Source organism: Amblyraja radiata, chromosome 17 (assembly GCF_010909765.2).
Source record: "Amblyraja radiata isolate CabotCenter1 chromosome 17, sAmbRad1.1.pri, whole genome shotgun sequence".
NCBI classification, from domain to species: Eukaryota; Metazoa; Chordata; class Chondrichthyes; order Rajiformes; family Rajidae; genus Amblyraja; species Amblyraja radiata.
Window position 1 is genome coordinate 19512495 of NC_045972.1, and position 12883 is coordinate 19525377.

General features: G+C 47.7%; 1 protein-coding gene across 3 annotated transcripts in view; it reads right to left on the bottom strand.

Moving 5' to 3' along the window:
• The window catches only part of gse1 (Gse1 coiled-coil protein), a 507238-nt gene that overhangs the window by 221219 nt on the left and 273136 nt on the right, over positions 1–12883 (bottom strand). The window lies entirely within an intron of this gene.

Sequence of the window (12883 nt, forward strand, 5' to 3'; positions counted from 1 at the left end):
AACCTTGGAGTGTGGGAGGAATCCAGAGCACCCGGAGAAAACCCACGCAGGTCACGGGAATGCTCAGTGGGAGTGATGCACCCATATTCAGGATGCAGCACCCCAGAATGCACCCATATTCAGGATCAAAGCTGAGTCTGTGGCATTGTAAGGAAGCAGCTCTACCACTGCATCCAGTCTTTATTTCATGGCAAAATTATTCCAGCTTGCTATTATTTAAGAGGCTGTCTGCAGCCCCACATGTGCATTGGGAAGCCATGACATCTGCTTTATACTGAGTTACACAAACACCTACTGCTGTGGAGCCATGTCTATGCGCTGGCTGCATATGGACTTGTTAAGCAAGGAGGGTGCCTTGCTGAGAGCTAATCATGGTATGTAAAAAGAACACAAATCACAAACAAGCAAAGACAAAACATACCAGACCCACGCCATTCCACTTTAGAGATATTTAGATCTTTCCACTCTGTCAACGCCTTTACTTTGGTGTGCTGTGAAATATGCCACAGTCAGACAAGCAGACAGGTCAAGGCTTTGATTTCTGCACCACCTCTTCTGGTGATACCATGACCCAGAAAACTCAAGTGCCAGGTCACCTTATCAAAGGTTTTTGGCTGCAATTATAGTGGGAATGTAAAGGGGTGGGGGAGGTGGGGGGGAGAATGGAACAGATGGGGAGGGGGGGGGGGGGATAGGATTGGAGAGAGAAGAGGAGGAGGGAAAGAGAGCATTAAGGTGAAGGAAAGGGGAAACTGAGAGAGAGGCAGGAGTGGATGGCACTGTGGTGGGGAGTAGAGGGGAGAAGAGTTAAAGTCATGGGCCTGTCCCACTTAGCGATTTATTAGGCAACTGCGGCAACTGTCATAGTCGTAGCAGGTCACCGGAAAACCGCCGACAACTTACGACAGCACCTACGCTCATTGGCGTCAAACCCACTGTCACCACATGTTGAAAATGTTGCGACCAGAAAGACGCTACGACATTTTGCGTGACTGAGGAGACTAGTCCCGGACAGGCCCATCAAGGAAGAAGGGTGGCCAGAGTGGAAGAAGGAAGGTAATAGTGTCTGGGCAGCAGGCGTTACAAGCTGAAGGTGCAGAACAAGTACAGGAACTAGTTCATCTCCTGCCCCCTCGAAAATTAAAAAAAGGAACGCAGATTTCTCTGGTGTTCGAGTGATCTTCATAGAAAGCTCCAAAATGCTTTCCAGGTACTTTGAAATGTAGTCAGTGTTTAAACGTGGGTAATAGTGCAATCCAGGAAAACAGGAACTCTTGCACAAACCTTGTTGAGAAAGCACATTTCTACATGGACTTGAACGTTGCCAGCTCTAGTCGAATCGCAAAAGCTCATCCCGCCCCAATCTCACCACCATCCTGTGCTTCCAGCAGGGATCAGCAGCACGCCATGGATAAATGGACCATCTAAGAGTCTCCAACCCTAATCCGCAGAGTCTAGCAAACTCATCTGAGGTCCGCTGACTTACAGAGACTTGGACTATTATACACGTCACAAGGGCTCTTTCAGTGCTGTCTCTCCAATCCCCAGACATGTCTAATTCTCCTCGCCTTCTCCTCAATCCTGTCTAAAAGGGGGTGTAGTGTTACACTTGAACAAGACGTTGGTGAGGTCACATTTGGAGTCCTGTGTGCAGTTTTGGTCACCCTGCTATAGGAAGCCTGTCATTAAGCTGGAAAGAGTGCAGGGCAGATTTACCAAGATGTTGCCAGTATGCGAGTGCCTGAGCTATAAGGAAAGGTTGGGCAGGCTAGGTCTTTAGTCCTTATAGTGCAGGAGTCCGAGGCATGATCTTATGGAGGTCTATAAATTCATGAAGGGAACAGATAGGGTGAATGCACAGTCTTTTACCCAGGGTTGGGGGAACAAGAAACAAAGGTCATAGGTTTAAGGTAAGAGGGATAAGATTTAATCGGAATCTGAGGGGCAACCTTTTCACTCAGAGAGTGGTGGGGAGATGGAACGAGCTGCCAGAGAAGGTAGCTGAGGCAGGTACTGCAACAGTATTTAAAAGACATGGCTAAGAAAGATTCATAGCGATAGGGGCCAAACACAAGCAAATGGGATTAGCATAGATGGGGCATCTTGGTCTGCATCGAGTCGAGCCAAAGGGTCAGTTTTTATTCGGTGTGGCTGTATGAATCAGTGACTCCAATACCCTCGCCCAACACACCTACACACATCGCTAATCTCTTTCCCCCCTACACTCCACAAATCTCCTCCATTCTCCTGACTCAGGCACCACAATGGCGCAGCAGTGGAATTGCAGCCTAACAGCACCAGAAATCCAGGTTCGATCCTGACTACGGGTACTGTCCCAACGAAGTTTGTGATGTTCTGCCCGTGGATGTGTGGATTTTCTCCGGGTGCTCTGGTTTCCTCCCTCATTCCAAAGACGTACAGGTTCGAGGGTTAATTGGCTTCCACAGATTTTCCCTAGTGCGTAGAATAGAACTAGTATATGGGTGATTGCTGGTCCATGCAAAGGGCCTGTTTCTCTAAACTAAACTTACCCTTATGCACATGCACACTCTTTGCATGGGTTCTCACACGCTCCTCAAATACCCAACCGCCAACCCTTCTCTCCCCTCTAATCTCCCAAACCCACATCCGTCAACTCCTTTCCCATCCCCCCCCCAAGACCACACCTCACTCCTCTGCTCCCCCCTCCCCCCTTTACTCCCTCCCCACTCCCAAAGGTCCACGTACAGTGTCCTTTACTTTGAAAACTCTGGGGGGGAATGATCTGAGGCGCAGAATACGATTCTAATTCCCGGAGTTTACCAGGTTTTGATCGTTCATGCAAAGTCATTGACTCAGGATCTTAAGTGTCACCGATTCTCTCCTGTTATTATAGTTATTTCCACAGTAATAACACCACACGACGTGAACTGCCTCCCACACATTCCGGCGGCGCCTGCCTTCGCTGAGAGACAAGCCTGACACTAATTCCAACACTTAGCAACCAGTCGCGGGAAGGAATGTAAACTTCTTCACTCGCTGCTGTCTAGCGGGGTCAGGAACTCTCCCTGATTCTGATTCATTATCAGTTCCCTCCTCCACAGATTAAAGGGGAGCGGGAGGAGGTAGAGTGCGGCAGCAATGCCAAAGCCCTCGCGCCGCGAGGTGCCCAAATGGAACATCTTTTGAAGGAGAAGGATAAGGAAGGGCGCCCAAAGTGGCTTTTGTGGTTTGCGAAGGATGTCAGTGCATTCAGCCTCAGCCTGAGCACAGAGGCTCTGAGCGAACACTCACATGTAGATGAAAGGAGCTGGGGAACAGAATGAGACACAGACTCTAGTACAGCACATATTTTTAGAACGGACATTAGGAAACAGCACCCTAAACACACTGCGCTTTCATATCATGTCATGGGGCTTCTTGTGGGACTTGTACTTCATCCCTGTGTTGAATCCATCATCAGTGGCAGCGGCACCAAATAGTTTAGAGATACAGCATGGAAACAGGCCCTTCGGCCCATTGAATCCGTGCCAATCAGCTATCACTTCATACACCAGCACCATCCGACACACTAGGGAGAATGGACTATTTTTACCGAAGCCAATTAACCTACAATCTTGCATGGGAGCGTGGGAGGAAACCAGAGCACCCGGCAAAAACCCAGGAGGTCACGGGGAGAACGTACAAACTCTGTCCAGACAGCACCCGTAGTCAGGATCGAACCTGGGTCTCCGACGCAGCAGGGCAGCAACTCTACCCCTGTGTGCCGCCTGTACTTCACCAGGGTGCCGTGCGTGCAGGCCAGGAATTTCCGGTAATGTGCAGGCACATTTTCTCTTTATTTGGTAATGTTAGAGCAAAAGGTTGAAGAGACCCTCACATAGGTCTCTGCTACCTTTCAGTGTGTGCAGAGTGAATCAGATGCCCTGCCGATGTTCGGGACTCACCTTCAAACTAGGCAGCAATATGTGCAAGAGGACAATGTTGTAAAACCTATGCCAAAGTCAACAGGGCGACACGGTGGCACAGCGGTAGAGCTGCCACAGTGCCAGTGCCTGGGTTCAATTCTGACTACGGGTGCTGTCTATGCGGAGTTTGTACGTTCTCCCTGTGACCACGTGAGTTTTCTCCGGGTACTCCGGTTCACAAGTTCACAAGTTATAGGAGTAGAATTAGGCCATTCGGCCCATCTAGTCCACTCCGCCATTCAATCATGGCTAATCTCTCCCTCCTAATCCAATTTTCCTGCCTTCTCCCTGTAACCCTTGACACCCGTTCTAATCAAGAATTTTCCTCCAAGTTTTCTCCTCCCACAATCCAGGTTTGTAGGTTAATTGGCTTATGGAAATGGATCCTGGTGTGCAGGACTCTTTTGGGAAGAGTCCCGACCCAAAACATTACCTGCCTGTTTCCCACCTCAATTGCTGCATGACCCGCTGAGTTCCTCCAGCACTTTGTGTTTTATGGAACTTTGTGTTTTTGGGGTCACTTGGTTCACATCAGTTGAGCTGCTATTCCTGAGACTCAAATTTACTACTTGGACTGAAGCCTTTTATCTTTGAGACTCCAGTTTACCATTTTGACATTAATGGTGCACTGAATCTATTTGAAAGATGCTTTCTCATTCAAAGTTGGTGCCAGAAATGGGTTCATTATAGCTCTTCAGAGCCATCTTGAGATTGATGTCTTCTGTTACCTTAAGAGACAGCGTTCCACGGTTAAATCTTAAGATATTGCTGGTACCATCCATGGAAGAGTTAAAAGCTATCACTAATAAAGGTCTATGACAAGGCGAGTGGCCAAGCAATAGTGATAAGATGCTCTAGAGACCAGTTCAGTTCATAAATTCTAGAAGCAGAATTAGGGCATTCGGCCCATCAAGTCTACCACCATTCAATCATGGCTGATCTATCTTTCCCTCTCATTCCCATTCTCCTGCCTTCTCCCCATAACCCCTGTCACCCTTACTAATCAAGGATCTGTCAATCTCCGCGTTAAAAATACCCAATGACTTGGCCTCCACAGCCGTCTGTGGCAATGAATTCCACAGATTCACCACCCTCTGACTTCAGCCGGCTTTAATTCCTCACTGGTATATTTGCCAACAGCAGCGTGCAAGGGAACAGATACCCGCCCATTTATTGTGGCAATGGGTATTTGTCATGGCATTCTATTATTGCCACTGTGGTAGCTCATTGTCACCTTGAGGTTAAAATCCACCAGCAGTGCACTGGAGTGCGTGCGAGAGAATCACATAGGAGCTCAAACCACAGTGGTGCTCTGCTGGGAACACAAGATCATTGAAGCTGATGTTCCGTGCCAATGTTTACTGCATTGTATCTCTGATTAACAACTCTCCAAAGATCCCATACCTTTGGAAGTTGCAAAATCTCTTCTTGGGCCTGGGTGTTGTTCCAAGAAGAGGCACGATTCATTTTTTAATTGAAATCATTACCTCACGTAATTGGCGGCACAGTCACGCAGCGGTAGAGTTGCTGCCTTACAGTGCCAGAGATGCAGGTTCGATCCTCACTGCGGCCGCTGTCTGTACGGAGTTCGAACATTCTCCATGTGACCGCGTGGGTTGTCTCCGGGTGCTCCGGTTTCCTCCCACACTCCAACGACGTGCAGGTTTGTAGGCTAAATGGCTTTGGTAAAAATTGCAAATTGTCCCTGGTGTGTAGGATAGTGCTAGTGTACGGGGCGATCGTGGTCGGCGCAGACTCGGTGGCCGAAGGGCCTGTTTCCACGCTGTATCTCTGAAGTCTCAAGTGTCTAAAACAGATGTGGTGAAAGAATTGTGTGAAGAGAGCGACCTTCCAACCTCTGCTGGCACTGTGGCTCAGGAGAAACTGAGCAGCATGAGAACTACTGCACCTTCATTAATCGCCAGTGAGGGGGTGGGTCCTGATCAATCCGTCTTACCCCTGCCCCTTAATCAAGAGACAAGATAGGAGTTCAGCAACTGTCAAATGTAAAGAGGCTCGCAACAATAAACAGCACCAAATTATTTCTGCACAGAGCCATGCTGAATGATTGTGCAGACATAATCACTTTAATTGCAAAGCATCACAAACAACAGGCACTGAAATTTTACCCCCGTAATTTTATTAATATCCAATTACTCCGTGTTGCCAGTGGTCATTTTTTGCAGAAAACCTGCTATCTGCCTCGGCAGCTGCCCGAACAATGAGAGAGGACTTGCTAGATGATGTTCATTAAATCCCCCCCCACCAAAACCACCATCTCCACTGGACGGCCAATAAAGGTTGTTTCATGAGGGCTGATTTAAAACTGGGAACGTTCAAGCCTTCTTTGAACGTAAGCCCGTCATTAGCGTTGCACCAAACACAGAGTGGCTGCACCTAAGCTGCAATCCAATAAAAGTGCTACTTGCCTATTTATCATCTTCAAGCCTTTTTATCACTGTGCAGATGGCGTCAACCTTTGCAGGGCACAGCAGTCGGTGCATCTGCACAGGGCCGGGCTTGACATGATCAACATGCAGCTTGACATGATCAACATGCAGCTCTGTGGGTGTGAGGTTACTCTGGACATGTCCATATATTGTACAATGTGCATTGCCTGTATACATAGGATCCATTAATCAACACATATATCCATCCTCAGACGGACATATCAATCTATTTATCCTTTCTCTCCCACTCTCACTCTCTCTCTCTCTCTCTCTCACACACACACACAGAATGGGTATCATATAAGCACCTGTGAGGTGATTCATCTGCTGTTCACAATATTAGTTGGATGGGAATTTATCCTTTTACTCTCTCTGCCTCTTCCCCTCCCTCTCCCTCTCCCTCTCTCTCTCTCTCTCTCTCTCTGAATGGGTGTCTATATATAAGGACCTCTGAGGTGATTCACCTTCAGTGCACAATACTGGTTGGATGGGAATTTATCCTTTCTTTCTCTCCTTCTCTCCCTCCCTCTTCCCCTCTCTCTCTCCCCACTCACTCGCCCTCCCTCCCTATCTCTCTCCTTCATATCTCTCCCTACCTCTCCCCCCCCTCCTCTCTCTGAGTGGGTCTCCATATACAAGCACCGGTGAGATGATTCATCCGCTGTTCACAATACGAGTTGGATGGCAATTTATCTTGACACCGCTAAGCATGATTTCAGAGTTCCACCACACAAGGGGGGGGGGGGGGGGGGGGGATGGGGGGAGTAACATCGCCTCCCTGTACACTCCTGCACCAGCTGTCTAGCTGGCTGGTGTCTCAGCACTCGGTAGGGAAGGAGACGCCCGCCTTCTTTAAACTGTAACCACGAGGGGTGGCGGAGATACGGTGGGGATGTTGTGGTCAGCGTCGGGCCAGATGGTTGGAACTCCACGGCCCCTAATCGCCGGCCCGAACAATAAACCGTGTCAGGCAAGGGTCCATTTCTTCCGACCTTTATCCAGCCCGGCGTATTAATTATCTTCCATGTGAACAAACAAGCTATTCTTGATAATTACACAGCACACCAACAAAGCACGGGTTGACTTCTGAACTGCGTTGACCTCTTGTCACTCCCGTGACCTTTGCCACTGGCCTGCCTGACCCTTCTTGACAACCACCCAAAAATTAGTCATTAATCAAGTGGTGCTGACAGAATAAAGCCAGGGGTTGTGGCCTGACCAGAACGCAGGCAAGACCTTTCCCCGCGCCCGCCTGCAGTCAGTCTCCTACCACCCCCCCCCCTCCCCGTCCCGCCACCCCTGGGTCACCGCTGGGAGAAAAAAACACCTCATATTCTTTATCTGCATCGGTAAGATTATTTCAGTCAGGATGTTCATTAATCTCAGAGGTGGAGAGATTAGTGTTGAAGTCCATTTCATTTCGTTATATTATACTGCTGAGCAAAGCTGAAAGGAAAGGTTTAAACCCAGACACATGTTTCCTCACTCCACCACCCTTTAGACTTGATAGAGATACAGCGCGGAAACTTCGGCCCTCCGAGCCTGCGCCAACTAGCGATGCACTAGCATCATCCAACACACTAGGGATCATTTACAATTTTTACCAGAACCAATTAATCTACAAACCCGTACGTCTTTGGAGTGTGAGAGAAATCCAGAGCACACGGAGAAAATCCACGCGGTCACAGGGAGAACCTACAAACTCCATACAGACAGCACCTGTAGTCAAGATCGAACCCGGGTCTCTGGCGCTGTGAGGCAACAACTCAACCGTTGTGCCAATGTACCTCCCAGAGGTAATGGCAATGGGCTGGGTTGATTCCTCACCCAGTTCAATAGCTTCCTACCGTCAGCCTTTAATTTCTTGGCAGCTAGCAACATTTTTTTTGGTAACAGCAATAATGGCCAATTTCATATAATCGAAGGCTCCCGCCAATTTCAAAACGACTCCGATCAATAAATTAATACAAATGTTCTCCCCCCCCACTTCACCGTTCCTCCTTCCTTCACTTTGCCCCCTCACCCTTTCTCTCTCTCACTCACCCACACTCCCTATCCAATTTGCAAACTAAACAGGAACACGGGGCCTGGACCGAGGACTGTGGCCCCAGCGTCAGTATTCGGCAACATCAAGACGATGGCGACAATAAAGAAGTCTTGTATTATACGACTGCACTTTCTACAGCGGGCAGAAGCTGTTACTAGCAAAAATATTGAGACACAAGAGACTGCAGACGCTGAAATAGCGAGCTAACAGTAAACTGCTGGAGGAGGTCAGCAGGTCAGCCGGTATGTGAAGATCCAAAATATAGACACTAAATGCTGGAGTAACTCAGCATCTGGGTCACGCACACAGCATCTGTGAAGAAAGGCAATAGGGGACGTTTCGGGTCGAGACCCTTCTTCAGACTGAGCGTCAGGGGAGAAGGAAACTAGAACAAATCGGAGCCGGCACTGATGACTCAAGAAAAGGTGGAGCCCACAACAGTCCATTGTTGGCTGTGGAAGATGTGATGATAAAGGGATACCAACAAGATGACGAGGGTGGGGGAGGGACAGAGAGGGAGGGAATGACAGGGGTTGAAGATGCCTCTTGCGAGCCAACTCAATTCCACTTCTCATTGCCGTACTGGCACAGAACAAAGGACATGGAAGAGCCCAGCACAGGAAGAGGGGCTTCAGCCCACAGTGACTGTGCCCAACACCATGCCAAGTTAAACTAATCTCCTCACGATCTGTCTGAAGAAGGGTTCCGACCCGAAACGTCACGCATTCCTTTTCCCCAGCGATGCTGCCTGACCCGCTGAGTTACTCCAGCTTTTTGTATTCTGCCTTCGGTATAAACCTGCAGCTGCAGCTCCTTCCTACCTCATTGGAGACCCTCGGACTATCATTGATCAGACTTTACTGGACTTCCACTAAATATTATTGCCTTTATCATGTATCTGTACACTGTGGATGGCTCGATTGGAATCATGCATTGCATTGTCTTTCCACTGACTGGTTAGCACACGACAAAAGCATTTCTCTCTACGTTGGTACAAACTGCACAGGAATCTGATTGAAGAAGCACCTCGCATCCACCATCCATGGACATCTACAGCTGCACATCATTACAATGAGGTGTCTTCAACACAAGTGCTGCCATTTGCCACCAATCCCAGAATATCTTTACCTTTAATGATGATAACTGACAACAGGAGTTGTGGTAACTCAGTCACAGATTCATACACGCTAGAAACTCTCCTTTGGCCCAATTCATCCATACTCACCAAGACGCCCATCGAAACTGGTCCCATTTAAACTACATCCCTCTAAACCTTCCCTATCTATAGACCTATCTTTTAAATGTTTTTATTTACTTGCCTCAACCACATCCTCCAGCTGCTCCTACCAACCTTTGTGTTGCAATGGTTTCCCCTCAGGTTCCTATTAAATCAAAACACATACTCTGCTGGATTAACTCAGCGGATCAACGCACACCAGCACTTTGTGTTTTGCTCAAGATTCCAGCATCTACAGTTCCCTGTGTCGTCTATTGAATCTTCTGAGGGTGGATCAAGTTAGAGGAAGAGAGTTAGCCCTGCTGAATTTCACTGCGGCCTGATTTAAAAGGGCCCTTTTCGCTCTTTGGGCCTCCAGTTTTTTTCCCCAGCTCCCCCAACTACAATCAGCCTGAAGATGAGTCCCGGCACTAAACGTCACCTGTCCATGTCCTCCAGAGATGCTGCCTGAGTTATTCCAGCATCCTGTGTCTATCACAGGGACAGGCTCTTCGGCTCACGATGCCTGTAACGAACATGATGCCAAGGTCAACTAATTTCATCTGCTGCATCTGATGCATATGTTTGCACATGAAAAAAAAATGATTTCCTTTTGTGCAGAACTGCAAAAACGTTGGGATTTCTGGGTCAACATTTCTCTGTATTTTTAATACATTTGAACTGCTGCATATTTGATGCACCTCCTGTATGTTACACATGCCTTCCACCACGCTGTTCCATCACATTACAAGAACAGCAAGACTTTTGAGCATTGCCACAGGAAACCTGCTGATAAGATACGAAAAGGTCATCGCTCACTCTTGTAAGTGTAACTGAAAGACTTGCACAACACTTTCCACTCAACGTTGTCATTTTTTTCTCTGTACATTTATTCAATTTTTTAAAATTTGCTAAACAGGTCAAGCATGTTAAATGCACAGCACATCAGGTTGAATTTCCTGCGATAATCTTTCTGATGATTTGAATAATTCTCTATTCCACATTATGGGCCGGTTTTTTTATTGCTTGGGGATGCAAAACAGTTGGAAGTTGAGAAGACACAAAGTGCTGGAGTAACTCAGCAGGTCAGGCAGTATCTCTGGAGAACTTGGATATGTGACGTTTCAGGTCGAGACCCTTCTCCAGACTGGAGTCTGATATTGTCAGAAGAAGGGTCTCGACCCGAACCGTCACCTATCCATTTTCTCCAGAGATGCTGCCTGACCTGCTGAGTTACTCCAGTTGCTCCAGCACTTTGCGTCCTTTTGCGTATTAACCAGATCTGCAGTTATTTGCCTCTACAGTAGGAAGATGATACATGATAAAGTTCTCTCTAAAGAATTGTGTAATCTGCCTTCTTCAGCCGATGTATTCACCACCCACAGATGCTGCCTGACCCACTGTGGTTTTCCAGCTTTTCCCGTTTCTTTAAAGGGCCTGTCCCACTTGCCGATTTTTTTTCGGTGACTGCCGGCATCATTGACTGACGTATAAGGTCACCGAAATATACGCGGCGTGATGCGGTGTGACGATGCATGACGCGGCGGTGACACGGAGTGATGGCGTATGAAGCTGGATTTTGAAATGTTCAAAATATTTTGGAGGCACTGATACGACGCCGGCAAAATCTCCAAGTGGGATGGGCCCTTTACATTCCGTACTCCAGAAGCCCTGTCTACATAAATACTTCATTTAATAAAACTAGAGGCTTGAAGGCCCATGTGTTCCACCCTTCGGATTCACACAGACTGAGGCTCGTCAATTAGCTATGAGGAAGGATTGCTTTGTTTTCTTTGCAACAGAGGAGATTTAATTGATGCATATAAAGTTCTGACTGGGTAAACATAAATAATATATTTCCCATAGCAGTAAGAGCGGTAACTAGTGGACATGGATTTAAATGAAAACAATCGGTAGATTTATTGGGCAGAAGTTGTGATGAAAATGACTTCACTGAATAAGTGTTGGGGACTGGGACAATACCTGGAAAATAGTATTAGGATGAGTACCACAAGGTGGAAAGTATTAGTCCATGGATCAAGAGCTGGAATGTACACAATAGGTTTCATGACAGATCACACAATAGGCCATAGAATACCCTATCCATCCATAGAAAGACACAAATTGCTGGAGGAACTCAGCAGATCAGGCAGCATCTCTTGAGAAAAGGGAAAAGGTGACGTTTCAGGTCGGACTAGGGTGGGGTGAGGGAGGGGGGCAAAGAGGGGGGTGGGGGAAAGAAATGCAGGAGTTACTTGGAAATTAAAGAAATCAACGTTTATGCCACTGGGTTGTAAGCTGCCCGAGCGAAATACAAGGTGCCGTTCATCCAATTTGTGTGCGGCCTCACTGACATTGGAGGAAGCCCAGGACAGAATGGTCAGTGTGGGAATTGGACGGGGAATTAAAATGTTTGTCAACCGGGAGATCGCCTAGGCCAAGGCCGACTGAGTGTACGTTTTCAGTGAAACGGTCGCCAAGTTTACGCTTGGTCTCGCCGATATAAAGGAGCCCACACCCCTATCTACCCATGATAATCCTCAATGGGCTGTCACAGGTAGATAGAGTGGGAACGAAGGCTTATGGTGCATTGGCCTTCATCTGTCATGGCACTGAGTTGGGACATGTTATGGTTGTACAGGAGGCAAGTTGGTGAGGCCACGTTTGGAGCAACGCATTCAGTTTTGCTCACCTTGCGACAGAAAAATGTCAATAAGCTCGAAAAACTGCAGGTAAGATTTCTGAGGATGTTCCCAGAACTCTCGGGCCTCAGCTACAGGGAGACGTTTGGCAGGCTAGGGCTTTATTCCTTGAAACCCAGGAGGCTGAGAGTTGATCTTATAATGCTATATAAATTCATGAGGGGAACAGATAGGGTGAATGCACTGTCTTTTCCCTGGAGTAGGGGAATAAGGAACCAGGGGACATAAATTTAAGATGAGAAGGGAAAGATTTAATAGTTACCCGAAGGGCAATGTTTTCCACACAGAGTGTGGTAGGTATTTGGAATGAACTGTCAGAGGAGGTAGAGAGATTTGAGGCAGGTGCAATAACAACATTTAAAACACACTTTGACAGGTACATGGAGAGGATAGGTTTAGAGGGATATGGGTCAAACATGGGCACATGGGACCAGCTCAGATGGTGCATCTTGGTTAGCATGGGCGAGTTGGGAGGAAGGGCCTGTCTCTGTGCTGTGTGACACAATGATCTCAATCACTGG